Source organism: Lathyrus oleraceus, chromosome 3, assembly GCF_024323335.1.
Source record: "Lathyrus oleraceus cultivar Zhongwan6 chromosome 3, CAAS_Psat_ZW6_1.0, whole genome shotgun sequence".
Lineage (NCBI taxonomy): Eukaryota > Viridiplantae > Streptophyta > Magnoliopsida > Fabales > Fabaceae > Lathyrus > Lathyrus oleraceus.
The window spans coordinates 9,956,838-9,971,212 of NC_066581.1; positions in this window are offsets into that span (position 1 = coordinate 9,956,838).

Consider the following 14,375-nt stretch of genomic DNA (forward strand, 5'->3'; position numbering starts at 1 on the left):
AGTGTTCCCGGGCTGTGATGAAGGTTGCTCAGATTGTGTTGATCAAGAGAATGGTTGTGAAAAGCTGAGAAGCGGTATCCAGGGTCTGATGGATGATGGTTGCCTCCAGTTTAGTCGGGCTGTAAAAGATCGTGGGGTGGTATCAACTGTCACCATTTACTTCAAACCATCCGAGGGTCCTGGACGTGCTCCGGGAAATGTTAATGCACCCGTAACTATCGGTACGCCAGTGACTATATCTGCACCAGTAACGGTTGGTTCTCCTACTACTATTGTTGCTTCTAATAGAAGACCTGTTGAGAACGGTAGAGCGATCCCGTGGAAGTATGACAATGCTTGCCGTAACAACAGAAGGTCGGAAAGTCAAAGCAAACCAGTGAATCAGGCTCCAGTGACAATTCGTGTGCCAAATAGAACTCCAGCAACTGTGGGTCCGGCTGTGGACAATGTGGGAGGACCTGGAGGGTTTACTAGAAGCGGTCGTCTGTTTGCACCGCAGACTTTGAGAGATAACAATGCTGAGGCTCTTGCCAAAGCAAAAGGTAAGCAAGCTGTGGTCGAAGAAGGACCTGTGCAGAAGGAAGCGCCTGAGGGCTCCTTTGAGAAAGATGTGGAGGAGTTCATGAAGATCATAAAGAAAAGTGATTATAAGATTGTGGATCAACTGAATCAAACTCCGTCCAAAATCTCTATCCTCTCATTGTTATTGTGCTCTGAGGCACACCGTAATGCCTTGCTGAAAATGTTGAATCTGGCTTACGTTCCTCAAGAGATTTCTGTCAACCAACTCGAGGGTGTTATTGATAATGTGAGCACGAGACATGGGTTGGGGTTCACAGATCTGGATCTGACGCCTCAGGGTCGCAATCATAACAAAGCGCTGCACATCACCATGGAATGCAAGGGCGCAGTGTTGTCACATGTGTTGGTTGATACTGGCTCGTCTTTGAATGTATTGCCTAAAAAGATTTTGAGTAAGATTGATGTTGAAGGGGTTGTCCTCACTCCGAGTGATCTCATTGTCCGAGCTTTTGATGGATCCAAGCGATCTGTTTTTGGTGAAGTCACGTTGCCCGTGAAGATAGTCCCGGAGGTGTTTGATATTGTCTTCTATGTGATGGATATTCAACCAGCATATAGTTGTTTATTGGGGCATCCCTGGATACATGGGGCTGGGGCAGTTTCGTCAACTCTCCATCAGAAGCTGAAGTATGTATGGAATGGTCAAGTCGTGACTGTGTGCGGCGAGGAGGATATTCGTGTGAGTCATCTATCTTCCTTCAAGTATGTGGAGATGGATGGTGAGATTCATGAAACTCTGTGCCAAGCGTTTGAGACCATTGCTATTGAGAAGGTGGCTTTCGTCGAGTAGAAGAAGCCAGGTGTCTCAATTGCGTCATACAAGCAAGCGTTGGAGGTTGTTAACTCAGGCAACGCAGAAGGCTGGGGCAAGATGGTTGACATGCCCGTGAAAGAAGACAAATTCGGTATTGGCTATCAACCTCTTCAGGCAGAGCAGGGTATTCAGAAAGGGTCGAGCTCCTTCACCAGCGCTGGGTTGATGAACCATGGTGACGTCTTTGCAGCCGGTAGTGAAGACGGAGACAGTGATTGTGATCTGGACAACTGGGTGCGCCCGTGTGCTCCAGGGGAGATGGTGAATAATTGGACAGCAGAAGAAATAGTCCAAGTTACTCTTCAGACAGAGTAATTTTCTTTTGTTTTTCATTCTGCACAAAAACCCTACGCTCTGCCCGGGGCGTAGTGGTTCATTGTAGGGCCACATCATGTTTTGAAATGATTATCATTAATAAAGGACGTTTTGCAAACAAATTTGTGCTCACTGTCTTTCTGTTTTTATTTTCATTTTTCAAAATAATAAAAAATGGCAATGTTTTTTTGTTTTTGTGACTTTCTTGAACTCTTTTCTAAAATAAAGCATTAAACATGCAGAATCGATCTTGCGGAATCCACTAAAAACAGTTCTGTTATGGCTCAGTATGATTTCGATAATCCCATTTACCAAGCTGAAGAGGAGAGTGAGGAAGATTGTGAACTCCCTAAAGAATTGGTCAGATTATTGAAGCAGGAGGAAAGGGTTATCCAACCTCATCAGGAAGAGTTGGAGATCGTTAACCTTGGTACTGAGGATGCCAGGAAAGAGATCAAGATCGGGGCTGCTTTGAAGGAATCTGTCAAGAGAGGGCTGATTGAGATGCTGAGAGAATATGTAGAGATCTTCGCATGGTCGTATCAAGATATGCCTGGTCTGGATATAGATATTGTTGTGCACAGGCTACCTCTCCGAGAAGATTGTCCTTCGGTAAAGCAGAAGCTTCGCAGAACTAGTCCTGATATGGCTGTCAAGATCAAGGAAGAGGTTCAGAAGCAGTTGGATGCGGGTTTTCTGGCAGTTACCAGTTATCCCCCTTGGGTGGCCAACATCGTCCCCGTGCCGAAGAAGGATGGTAAAGTCAGGATGTGTTTCGATTACCGGATTTAAACAGAGCCAGTCCGAAAGATGACTTCCCATTACCTCACATTGATGTATTGGTTGATAATACTGCTCAATCCTCGGTTTTCTCTTTCATGGATGGATTTTCTGGCTATAATCAGATCAAGATGGCGCCAGAAGACATGGAAAAGACGACATTCATTACACCTTGGGGCATGTTCTGCTATAAGGTGATGCCATTTGGGCTGAAGAATGTCGGTGCTACCTATCAGAGGGCTATGACGACTCTCTTTCATGACATGATGCACAAAGAGATTGAAGTGTACGTGGATGATATGATTGCGAAGTCGCAGACAGAAGAGGAGCACCTGGTAAATCTGCAGAAGTTGTTTGAAAGACTGAGAAAGTTCAAACTGAGGCTGAATCCAAACAAGTGTACGTTTGGAGTGAGATCCGGTAAGCTGTTAGGCTTCATTGTCAGTGAGAAAGGAATTGAGGTTGATCCAGCGAAAGTAAAAGCTATTCAAGATATGCCTAAACCGAGAACTGAAAAGCAGGTTCGTGGGTTTTTAGGGAGATTGAACTACATTGCACGGTTCATATCTCACCTAACTGCCACGTGTGAACCGATATTCAAATTGCTAAGAAAAGATCAAGCAATCAGGTGGAATGATGACTGTCAAAAGGCTTTTGATAAGATAAAAGAATATTTGCAGAAACCTCTAATCCTTATACCTCCAGTTCCGGGGAGGCCTCTGATAATGTACCTTTCAGTGACTGAGAATTCGATGGGGTGTGTATTGGGACAGCATGACGAGTCTGGTCGAAAAGAGCATGCTATATACTACCTTAGCAAAAAGTTTACCGACTGTGAAATAAGATATTCGCAGCTCGAGAAAACTTGCTGCGTTTTGGCCTGGGCTGCTCGCCGACTGAGACAGTATATGTCGAACCATACTACCTTGTTGATTTCTAAGATGGATCCAGTGAAGTACATCTTTGAGAAGCCGGCTCTCACGGGGCGTGTTGCTCGTTGGCAGATGATTTTAACGGAGTATGATATCCAGTACACGTCACAAAAGGCCATCAAAGGTAGTATTCTGTCTGATTACCTTGCCGAGCAACCGATCGATGATTATCAGCCGATGATGTTTGAATTCCCTGATGAAGACATCATGTATCTAAAGATGAAAGATTGTGAAGAGCCTCTTGTCGAGGAAGGACCGGATCCTGACGACAAGTGGACATTGATGTTTGATGGGGCGGTTAATGTGAATGGTAACGGTGTTGGGGCAGTGCTTATCAATCCTAAAGGTGCTCACTTACCTTTTTCTGCCAGATTGACTTTTGAGGTGACCAACAACGAGGCTGAGTATGAGGCTTGTATCATGGGGATTGAAGAAGCCATCGATCTAAGAATCAAAACTCTGGACATTTATGGAGATTCCGCTCTAGTGATTAACCAAGTCAATGGAGATTGGAATACTCATCAGCCGCATTTGATTCCTTATAGAGATTACACCAGAAGGATCCTGACTTTCTTCAAGACGGTGAAGCTGTATCATGTACCCCGAGATGAAAATCAGATGGCTGATGCCTTGGCTACTTTGTCTTCTATGATCAAAGTCCATTGGTGGAATCATGTGGCACACGTTGCTGTGAATCGACTCGAGATGCCTGCGTATGTGTTTGCAGCCGAGTCTGTTGTAGATGAAAAGCCGTGGTACTACGACATTAAGAATTTCCTCAAAAGTCAGGAGTATCCTGAAGGAGCGTCAAAGAATGACAAGAAGACCCTGAGAAGGCTAGCTGGAAGCTTTTATTTGAATCAGGATGATGTGTTGTACAAAAGGAACTTTGACATGGTTCTGCTCAGATGCGTGGATAGACACGAAGCAGACATGTTGATGCAGGAAGTGCACGAGGGATCGTTCGGTACCCATGCTAGTGGTCATGCAATGTCCAAGAAGTTGTTGAGAGCCGGTTATTACTGGATGACTATGGAGTCTGATTGTTTCAAATACGCTCGGAAATGTCATAAATGTCAGATCTATGCAGATAAGGTGCATGTGCCCCTAAGCCCTCTGAATGTTATGAATTCGCCTTGGCCATTCGCGATGTGGGGCATCGATATGATTGGGAAGATTGAACCTACGGCTTCTAATGGACATCGCTTCATTCTGGTTGCGATTGATTACTTCACCAAGTGGGTGGAAGCAGTTTCCTATGCTAATGTTACCAAGCAAGTGGTTGCCCGGTTTATCAAGAAAGAGATTATCTGTCGTTATGGGGTTCCCGAGAGAATCATTACTGATAATGGTTCGAATCTCAATAATAAGATGATGAAAGAGCTTTGCAAAGATTTCAAGATCGAACATCACAATTCTTCTCCTTACAGACCAAAGATGAATGGTGTTGTAGAGGCGGCAAACAAGAACACTAAGAAGATTGTGCAGATAATGGTCGTGACGTACAAGGATTGGCATGAGATGCTTCCTTTCGCGTTGCATGGGTACCGTACCTCAGTACGTACGTCGACCGGGGCAACCCCTTACTCCCTTGTGTATGGTATGGAAGCAGTCCTACCTGTTGAAGTGGAGATTCCTTCTCTGAGAGTCCTGTTGGATGTCAAGCTAGACGAAGCTGAGTGGATTCGAACAAGGTTTAATAAGTTGAGCCTTATTGAGGAGAAGCGGTTAGCAGCTGTGTGCCATGGGCAATTGTATCAGAGAAGGATGAAGAAAGCCTTTGATCAGAAAGTGCGTCCTCGAAGCTATCAGACAGGGGATTTGGTTTTGAAGAGGATCCTTCCTCCCGGTACAGATAACAGGGGCAAATGGACTCCGAATTATGAAGGTCCATATGTTATTAAAAAGGTTTTCTCTGGTGGAGCCTTGATGCTTACAACTATGGATGGTGAAGATTTTTCGTCCCCTGTGAACTCAGATGTAGTCAAAAAATACTTCGCGTAAATTGACCCGCTGGACGAAAAGAATAAAAGAGTCCAGGCAAAAAAGGGCATCCCGGCGAACCAAAAAAAAAAGAAAAAGGTTCGAGCAAAAGTTAGGGATAAAGAATGAAAAGAATATGTACACCCGGTAAGTCGAAAACCCGCAAGGGCGGCTTAGGCAAAAATGGGTATCCCGGTGGATTGAAAACCTGAAAAGGCGATCCAGGCAAAAGAGGGATTAAAGCGAAGACTACAGTCTGAGTTATCTGTACTTCATCGCGCTTCAGTGCCTACCATCTCTAAGGATATGACCGGTCCAATCATTCTTCTCAGAAAGCAAGGAATTTGGGGGAAATTGAGGATCTGTGAGTCATAACAGAATTGGGAAATAGTGGATGCCGTGTTCACATTGCCAATAGAATAGTTTATTTTCTTTTTTGGCGCAATTACCTCTTTCTAGGAATTGCTTCCTGTTGTATTCGCCTTTATAGGCCCATTTTCAATCAATAAAAGTCGTTATTCAGTTAAATTGCTCTCTTGTTTTCATTTTTCTGTTTTGTTTGCAAAAACGTCCGAATTTTTGATAAACATTGCATCTAAAAAACATGAAGGCTAGACAATAACGTGCAGAAAGATAAAACATTTGAAAATCATTTTGAATGTTGAATATACTTGGGTGTATCTTGTCCACACAATCCCCTGGGGCATGTATGTCTTGCTGTTTTACAGGTTATTATCTTTGATTGATAGGCTAGAGCAGATAAGCCACGGTTTGTTCAGAGATGTTTCAACACTGTCCGTTGGTGTGAGGAGTTGGGCTGTCTAAAGCAAGTTCAGGACTTGTCTCCCCAATCTATTCGAGATCAGGGATTCCTCAGCAGGGTTGAGGGCGTATCCCCATCAAGTCTGAAAACTATTAGAACTGTTCTTCCCCGGCAAAGGCGTCTGTGGGTAGTGTGTCCCTCAGCAACAGGCCTGAAAGTTGATCTTTCCCCAGCAGGTCTGAAGACTGTTAGTCCCCACTGAGTCTGAAGGTTGCTATTTCCCCAGCGGTGGTGCCTGTGGTTAGTTTTGTTCCTCAGCAGTCGGGTCTGAAGTACTGTAATCCCCAGCAGGGTTATGAGCGCCTTTCCCCAGCAGGGTCGCGAATGCCTTTCCCCAGCAAGTCTCCCCAGCAGAGGTTTGCGTTGATGGTTTTCCCCAGCGAAATCCCCAAGCGGATCAAGTTCGGTGAAAATTATCCCCAGTAGAGTTAATCCTTCCCGTGGGTTGGCAGTTATCCCCAGTGAAGATGAGCATTGGTTGTTTCCCCTAGCGGAGTCTCCAAGTGGATTGGATTCAGTGAAAGTTGTCCCCGATAGGATTATTCTTTCCCAGCAGCAGTGTTATTCCCCGGCACGTTTGAGAGGTTGGTGTGTTCCTCAGCCAGAGACTCCCCAAGTGGGGTGGTTCCTCTACCACGTCCAGAGTGTCAGATCAGCAAGGCATCCGCCACAGATTTGTTGTGTCTCCCCACAGAGTAGGAGGATCAAATAAGAATTGTGTGCTCAGCAGAGCAACCAGTTCTCCCCGACAGGAGTTTTCTCCATTTGCATCTTGCATATAGTAATCATTGCATCCTCAAATAGCGTAGCATTTCCATTCAACATGGAGCATTACGCCATAGTATTTCAAATATATGCATACATGTGTTAACCCAGACTGGGTCATATCCCCAGCAGAGGTGGATCATTTTTCAACATCTGAACGACACATTTGCAGCAGTTGCTCCTGACAGCGTTTAAGATTGATAATCCCCCAGAGAGGTTTATTTCCTCACTCGTCAGCGAAAGGAAAGCTTGACTCCCCAGAGTGGTCCCCGGCAAGTGTTTGGCCTTGTCTTGACATATGTAGGTATCATCCTTGTGATACCAGTGGGTGTCGTGTTGATCCCCGTGTGGGTCCTTCCTTTTTTGGTGTCAGTAGACATCATCTTTCGATGTTCGTAGCATCTGCTTTCTCCCATTCATCCGTTGATGTTTGGTCGAGTCTTCCTATTCATCGTCTTTCGATGTCTAGTCGTGGTTTCTCTTCCTATTCATCGTCTTTCGATGTCTAGTCGTGGTTTCTTTATTCCTAGTCGTCCGTTGACGTCTAGTCGTGGTTTCTCTTCCTATTCATCGTCTTTCGATGTCTAGTCGTGGTTTCTTTATTCCTAGTCGTTCGTTGGCGTCTAGTCGTGGTTTCTCTTCCTATTCATCGTCCTTCGATGTCTAGTCGTGGTTTCTTTATTCCTAGTCGTCCGTTGGCGTCTAGTCGTGGCTTCTCTTCCCACTCATCGTCTTTCGATGTCTGGTCATGGTTCCTTTCTCCCATTCATCCGTTGATGTTCGGTCGAGCCTTCCTATTCATCGTCTTTCGATGTCTAGTCGTGGTTTCTTTATTCCTAGTCGTCCGTTGGCGTCTAGTCGTGGTTTCTCTTCCTATTCATCGTCCTTCGATGTCTAGTCGTGGTTTCTTTATTCCTAGTCGTCCGTTGGCATCTAGTCGTGGCTTCTCTTCCCACTCATCGTCTTTCGATGTCTGGTCGTGGTTCCTTTCTCCCATTCATCCGTTGATGTTCGGTCGAGCCTTCCTATTCATCGTCTTTCGATGTCTAGTTGTGGTTTCTTTTTTCCTAGTCGTCCGTTGGCGTCTAGTCGTGGTTTCTCTTCCTATTCATCGTCCTTCTATGTCTAGTCGTGGTTTCTTTATTCCTAGTCATCCGTTGGCCTCTAGTCGTGGCTTCTCTTCCCACTCATCGTCTTTCGATATCTGGTCGTGGTTCCTTTCTCCCATTCATCCGTTGATGTTCGGTCGAGTCTTCCTATTCATCGTCTTTCGATGTCTAGTCGTGGTTTCTTTATTCCTAGTCGTTCGTTGGCGTCTAGTCGTGGTTTCTCTTCCTATTCATCGTCTTTCGATGTCTAGTCGTGGTTTCTTTATTCCTAGTCGTCCGTTGGCGTCTAGTCGTGGTTTCTCTTCCTATTCATCGTCTTTCGATGTCTAGTCGTGGTTTCTTTATTCCTAGTCGTCCGTTGGCGTCTAGTCGTGGTTTCTCTTCCTATTCATCGCCTTTCGATGTCTAGTCGTGGTTTCTTTGTTCCTAGTCGTCCGTTGGCGTCTAGTCGTGGTTTCTCTTCTTATTCATCGTCCTTCGATGTCTAGTCGTGGTTTCTTTATTCCTATTCGTCCGTTGGCGTCTAGTCGTGGCTTCTCTTCCCACTCATCGTCTTTCGATGTCTGGTCGTGGTTCCTTTCTCCCATTCATCCGTTGATGTTTGGTCGAGTCTTCCCATTCATCGTCTTTCGATGTCTGGTCGTGGCTTCTTTCTCCTATTCGTCCGTTGACGTCTAGTCGTGGTTTCTCTCCCCATTCATCGTCTTTCGATGTCTGGGCGTGGTTTCTTTCTCCCATTCGTCCGTTGACGTCTGGTCGTGGTTTCTTATTCCTATTCGCCCGTTGGTGTCTAGTCGTGGTTTCTTTCTCCCGTTCATCCGTTGATGTCTGGTCGAGCTTTCCTATTCGTCCTTTGACGTCTAGTCATGGTTTCTCTTCCCATTCATCATCTTTCGATGTCTGGTCGTGGCTTCTTTCTCCCATTCATCCGTTGATGTCTGGTTGAGTCCTTCCTATTCGTCCTGTGGCGTCTAGTCGTGGTTTCTGTCTCCGAAAAAATATCAAATCCCCAATAGAGTTGTCGGTAGACATATTGTCTGGTCCAGTGGAACATAGCAAATCCCCAGTGGAAGTTGCCATTGGTGAACATTCTTTTCTTTGATCATTCCCCACAAAGTGCAATTTCTGCGGTTCTTTGGTATTCAATCCCTGATTACCTTGAAAGTATGATGATGTTTGGAAATCTCTGTTTGAAATTTCTCCACTGTCGTCTCCTAATGATCTTAAGATAACTGATACTATATTTGTTCCAAACTATGAGTTCAATTCTGCCTTAAATTCAATGCTGAAGAGACCTTATTCTGACAATGTTGTCGCAAGTAACTTATTCCCTACTAATGTGACTACTGGACTTTTAAAGCCTGTCGACAGAATCTTACATTGGGTTATTACGCATGTTATCCGCCCTAAGAATGGAGGTTACTCCAGAGTTGACAAGGCAAAAGTATACTTGGTTTATGTGTTGAAACATAAGCTGAAGGTTAACTGGCCACACTACATTGCAAGCATGATTTTTGCCCTAAAAGAGTCAGGTTGAGGCACCTCTCTTTGCTATCCTTCATTTATTCAAAGTATTCTCAATCGGGCTGAAGTTTTTGTTACAGGAATTCAATACACCTATGTGACTACTAATCAAGAATTCTGTCAAAAATCATTAAGTTTAATGGGCTATATTTGGGATCCTATAGCGCGAGTATGTCCGTACTAAAGCTTCAAGTTCTAGCATTCAACATTTAGAAGATGATGATGATGGAGCAAATAAAAATGAAGAAGAGAATGATGATGATGATACTCACCCTATGGAGGATGATCAATAAGTTGATGACCATGGATATTGGCTAGGTGCTACACCTGGACAAAATCCATCTGATAACTAAGGCTGGGGAGAGTGGTAACACTCCGGTTGGACCAACCAACGATCTTCCTATTGTAGCACCTCAAATTTGCACCCCCCTTTTGTACATTCATTTCATTTTTTAGGTCATTAACACTACATTAGCATTGCATAGCACTTTGCATCTCATCAGTCAAGACTGGCATCAAGAGAATTCATCTGTGCAAAGGAGCAAAGCATTTCCATGAGAAAAAGGCCTTATGGTTGTTCTAGAAAGCTTATATGAGCCAAGGTTCATTTTGAAGCAATTTGACCAAGTGTTGAAGGCTCAAAGTCATCAGTACATGTCAAAGTCATTTGGGGCCCATAAAGGTCAACTGCAAGTCAACTGAGGGCTAGGAGGTGGAGAAATGGTTTGAGACACTTCATTCATGTCTAAAAGAGGTTTATTCAACATGTCAAACTCATACCTTGAAGATTTTGAAGCCAGATCAAAAGTTTCCCAAAATGGAAAGTGACCCGTAATTTCAAGTTTCCAAAAATGGCAAGTTTTTGGACCAACTTCAACTTGACTTTACAACACCAAAGAAGCTTCAAATGAAATTTTGTTCAACATGAAAGTTGAATATCTTCCTCTCCCATTTCCAAAAAGTCCAAGATCATGAATTTATGATGAATGGTTGAGGAGATATGATCAAATTATTGCCAAGTGTGCATGGAACTTCAAGAGGACATAACTTTTGACTCATAACTCCAAATGGAGTGCTCCTTTTTGCAAAATTCTTCTCATGACATGAACTTTCCAAATCATTCATCATATTGCATGAAAATTCATCATGTAATCATTTGCTTATTCATGTGATTTTTGGAGGGAAAATCATGAATTCAAAATTGGTGCATCATATGGACTTTTTAACCATTCCAACATGTTCATAAGAGGATTTTAAGTGAAATTGCATGGCCATTGTTACTGTTCACGTAGGATTGCATGCATGGGGTGAAAAAACCAAATTTTGCATAACACCTCTTTTCTCATTAAAGTTTAATTAGCCAAGCCTAAGCATGATTAGAAAATGGATTAACATGTCATATAAATAGCTAATCATAACAGAATTTTCAGAATGGACCATTTTCTAGATCTAAAACTTTTTCCCTCCAAATTTCTCTCTCCATTGAAATTCAAATTTCTTCCACATAGCATTGTGATTTTCTTCCATATTCTTGTTCTGTGATATTGATTTGGTGTAGATCAAGCTCTTAATTGCAATTTTTGGCTAAGATTTGTGTGGTGCAAGCTCAAGAACACAAGCATGGAAGTTCAGATTTGAGCAAGATCTAAGCAGTTGCAAGCCTCAATTCATTCATCAAGCTTCATAGCAAGTGATCAGGAGTGGATTTGCGCATGTGTCAAGCCTTGAATCACCAGATTTCATTGTTCTGCTCTTCAAGAGGTAAGAACTCGAGTCTCTTAATTCTCTAAATAATGCATATGTTCGTGTAGATCCTTCCATGCTGGTTAATCTGAGCTAAATTTCATGTGATTTGGATGAGAAATGCATGAGATATGTGAGTTTAAAGTTTGACATGTCAAAATGTTTTTGCTCGAATCTCTTAATCCATGGCTTGTTTTGATTAAATGTTGATTGATCTGTAATGTACATGAGAAGAGCTTTCTGTTGATATAATTTTTATCAGATTCTAGAATTTTTTTTGAATGCATGCACTGTAGCTCCGCCGTCTTCGCGAAGAAGACGGTGGAAACCACCACGTACCGTACGCGTACAATATGCTTTGGTTTAGACTGTACGCGTACCGTACGCGTATCATGCTAGGGTTTGTCTGGTTCGGGCTCGCGCACATGCTTCGATTCCCGCTGAAGCTATGTTTTCAAATTAACTCAACATTTCTTCATTTCCCTCCATATTTGCCTATGCATGATCATTTTCATTTCAATTATTTTTACCAACTTCAAAAATTCATATCAAATTGAAAAATCATCCAATTAATTTCAGGTTTTTTCCTACATGATCCTATGAATGTCTAGAATTTTATGGTGTGGATTTTAGGATTTTATCATTTCTGGAAATTAAATGGTGCTGAATTCTTTGAACATGTATGCATTTGTACCATGCCTCATTCTTTCTATTGTGAAATGCTCAATAATGATCCAATTGACATGAAATTTTGCATGATGATTCTTAGCATGATGATTGATTTGTGAGATTTTATTTGGCATTTTTTGCTATTTCCTTCTCTGTTTGGGACACATGGACTTTATGTGTGACAATGTGTGTCACACAATTGGATGCCTTGCTTGTGCAATTTTATTTCCATATCAAATGAACTCTATTGATTCTGATTTTTGGTATAGTAATTGTGTTTGATATGTTGTGTGCTCACAATTTTTTCCAGAATTGTTTGAGTCATTTCTGTTTTAATATAGAATTTTGATTCTTAATGACTAAATATGTGCTTTGAAATTGTCTTTGCCATACTTTGCTTATGTGATGCCCTTGCTTAAGGATTTTGATTTGGTCCTTTTTAGGACATGTTCATGATTGTTTAAATGAGCTTTATGTTGAGTCTTAGTTGTTGTTTTGACTTTTTTCTCCATCTTTGACCCTAGGCTTCGCCCTAGGGGTTTAGACTCACATTTGAGCTTTTGTATTTCAGGATCAAGCCTTTAGCTCCATGGTTGATGTTGCTTCCTCATTTGAGATTTTGATTTTGCTTTGTTTAACTAATGTTGATTGTGTTGTAGGTCCTTGGGTGGACTCACTTGAGTTGCATTTGGCTTGCATTGTGTATATTGTTTGTTTGACTGTTGTTATCTGTTGGTTGTTTGTCTGAACATAGTACTGATTGTTTAGTTTTTCTCACAGGTACTTTAGCCGCTTTAACTCATTGTTTGAGTTGTTTTGCTTGTGGTTGGCATACCACCTAGGTAACTTCCTATTCTCCATGTAGTCTGGAAGACCTGTCATGTTATTTTGGCAGGCACCTGTCTGAAGCCCTCCTTATGAGGCAATGTTTGTGGTTGTTTATCTTTGTGCCTTGTACATTCAAAGACCTCCTAAGTGAAGAGGCATTGGCAGATAAAAGGGATGTGCAATTCATCCCCTGCTATTCAGTTGAGTCTTTCATCTTGCTCGCACTACGTGCTGAGGCATTTGAATAAACACCCAAGATCCTTGTACATAGAGTCAGTCATGTGGAGTAGAGTTCCTCATTCTGGACTCCCACACCTTCATTGTTTGGAGCTCACCCAGGCCCGGGTTAAGAGCTATGAGGACCAATCCTCCTTACCTTTTCATCTGCTTCACCCTAACTCTCAATGTTAGGGTTAAGAGCTCAAAAACACCCCTTCCAGATGGCTTGTTTGTCGAGGTTGATATGACCCCTTGACTAAAGCCTAGCCTTGTATGAGCCACTTGTTTGCATATAGCGTGTGTGCTTGCTCTCTTGTGCTTGTGTTTGCTTATTTGCTGTTTAGGCTAGCTTGCTTCCTGAGCGAGTTAGGATTAGAGACCTCAACATAGGGATCGTATGCATGACAACTTCTAGGCTCGAGTCGTAGTCTCCCTAGTAGCTTGTTATCTCCCTAGTCTCTGGTTAGGATAGTTTTTTCCCTGTTAAGGGGAACTACGTCGCCCTGATCCTCATACTAGATAAGGTACGTAGGCAGGAGATGAGCTGATCTCTCCGGGCGCCCTTTTCTTTTTCAACCCTCTTGTTTGTTCGGAGTCTGACATAAGTCCAGCGCTTGGCAGTCGGTTTCCTGTCTTGTGTGCGTTTGCTTGTTTGGAGTCTGACGTAAGTCCAACGATTGGCAGTCGGTTTCCTATGTGTGGTTGTGTGTTTGGAGTCTGACGTAAGCCCAACGATTGGCAGTCGGTTTCCTGTGTGTGGTTGTTTGTTCGGAGTCTGACGTAAGTCCAGCGATTGACAGTCGGTTTCCTGTTTGTGTTTTATTTGGCATGCGCTAGCCGAGCTACGAGTACTCTGATTCTTTCTCTGGTTAGAGAAGATACGTATGCATAGGATGCGATGTCCTAGCGAGCACGTTCCCTGTATCCCTTCTCCCGTCTTCTTCCATCTGTGTTTTATTCCAGTTTTGTGCAGTTTTGAGCAGTTATTTAGCAACCTTTCTTCTGTTCTTTCTGAGCGTGGATCCCGTCGAGTACGACGGATGCGTAGGGGTGCTAATACCTTCCCTTCGCATAACCGACTCCCGATCCTATCAATCTCTGGTCGCAAGACCATTTCCTTTCCAGGTTTACTTCGAGCGTTTCCTTTCCCTCCTTTGGGATAAATAACGCACGGTGGCGGCTCTGTGTCTTTTTTCCCGCCAGTTTTTCGCGTAATGCGACACCTATATGTATCCACCTCCTTCTTAATCTGATAATTCTGAAGTAATGGAACTGTTGAGAAATATGCA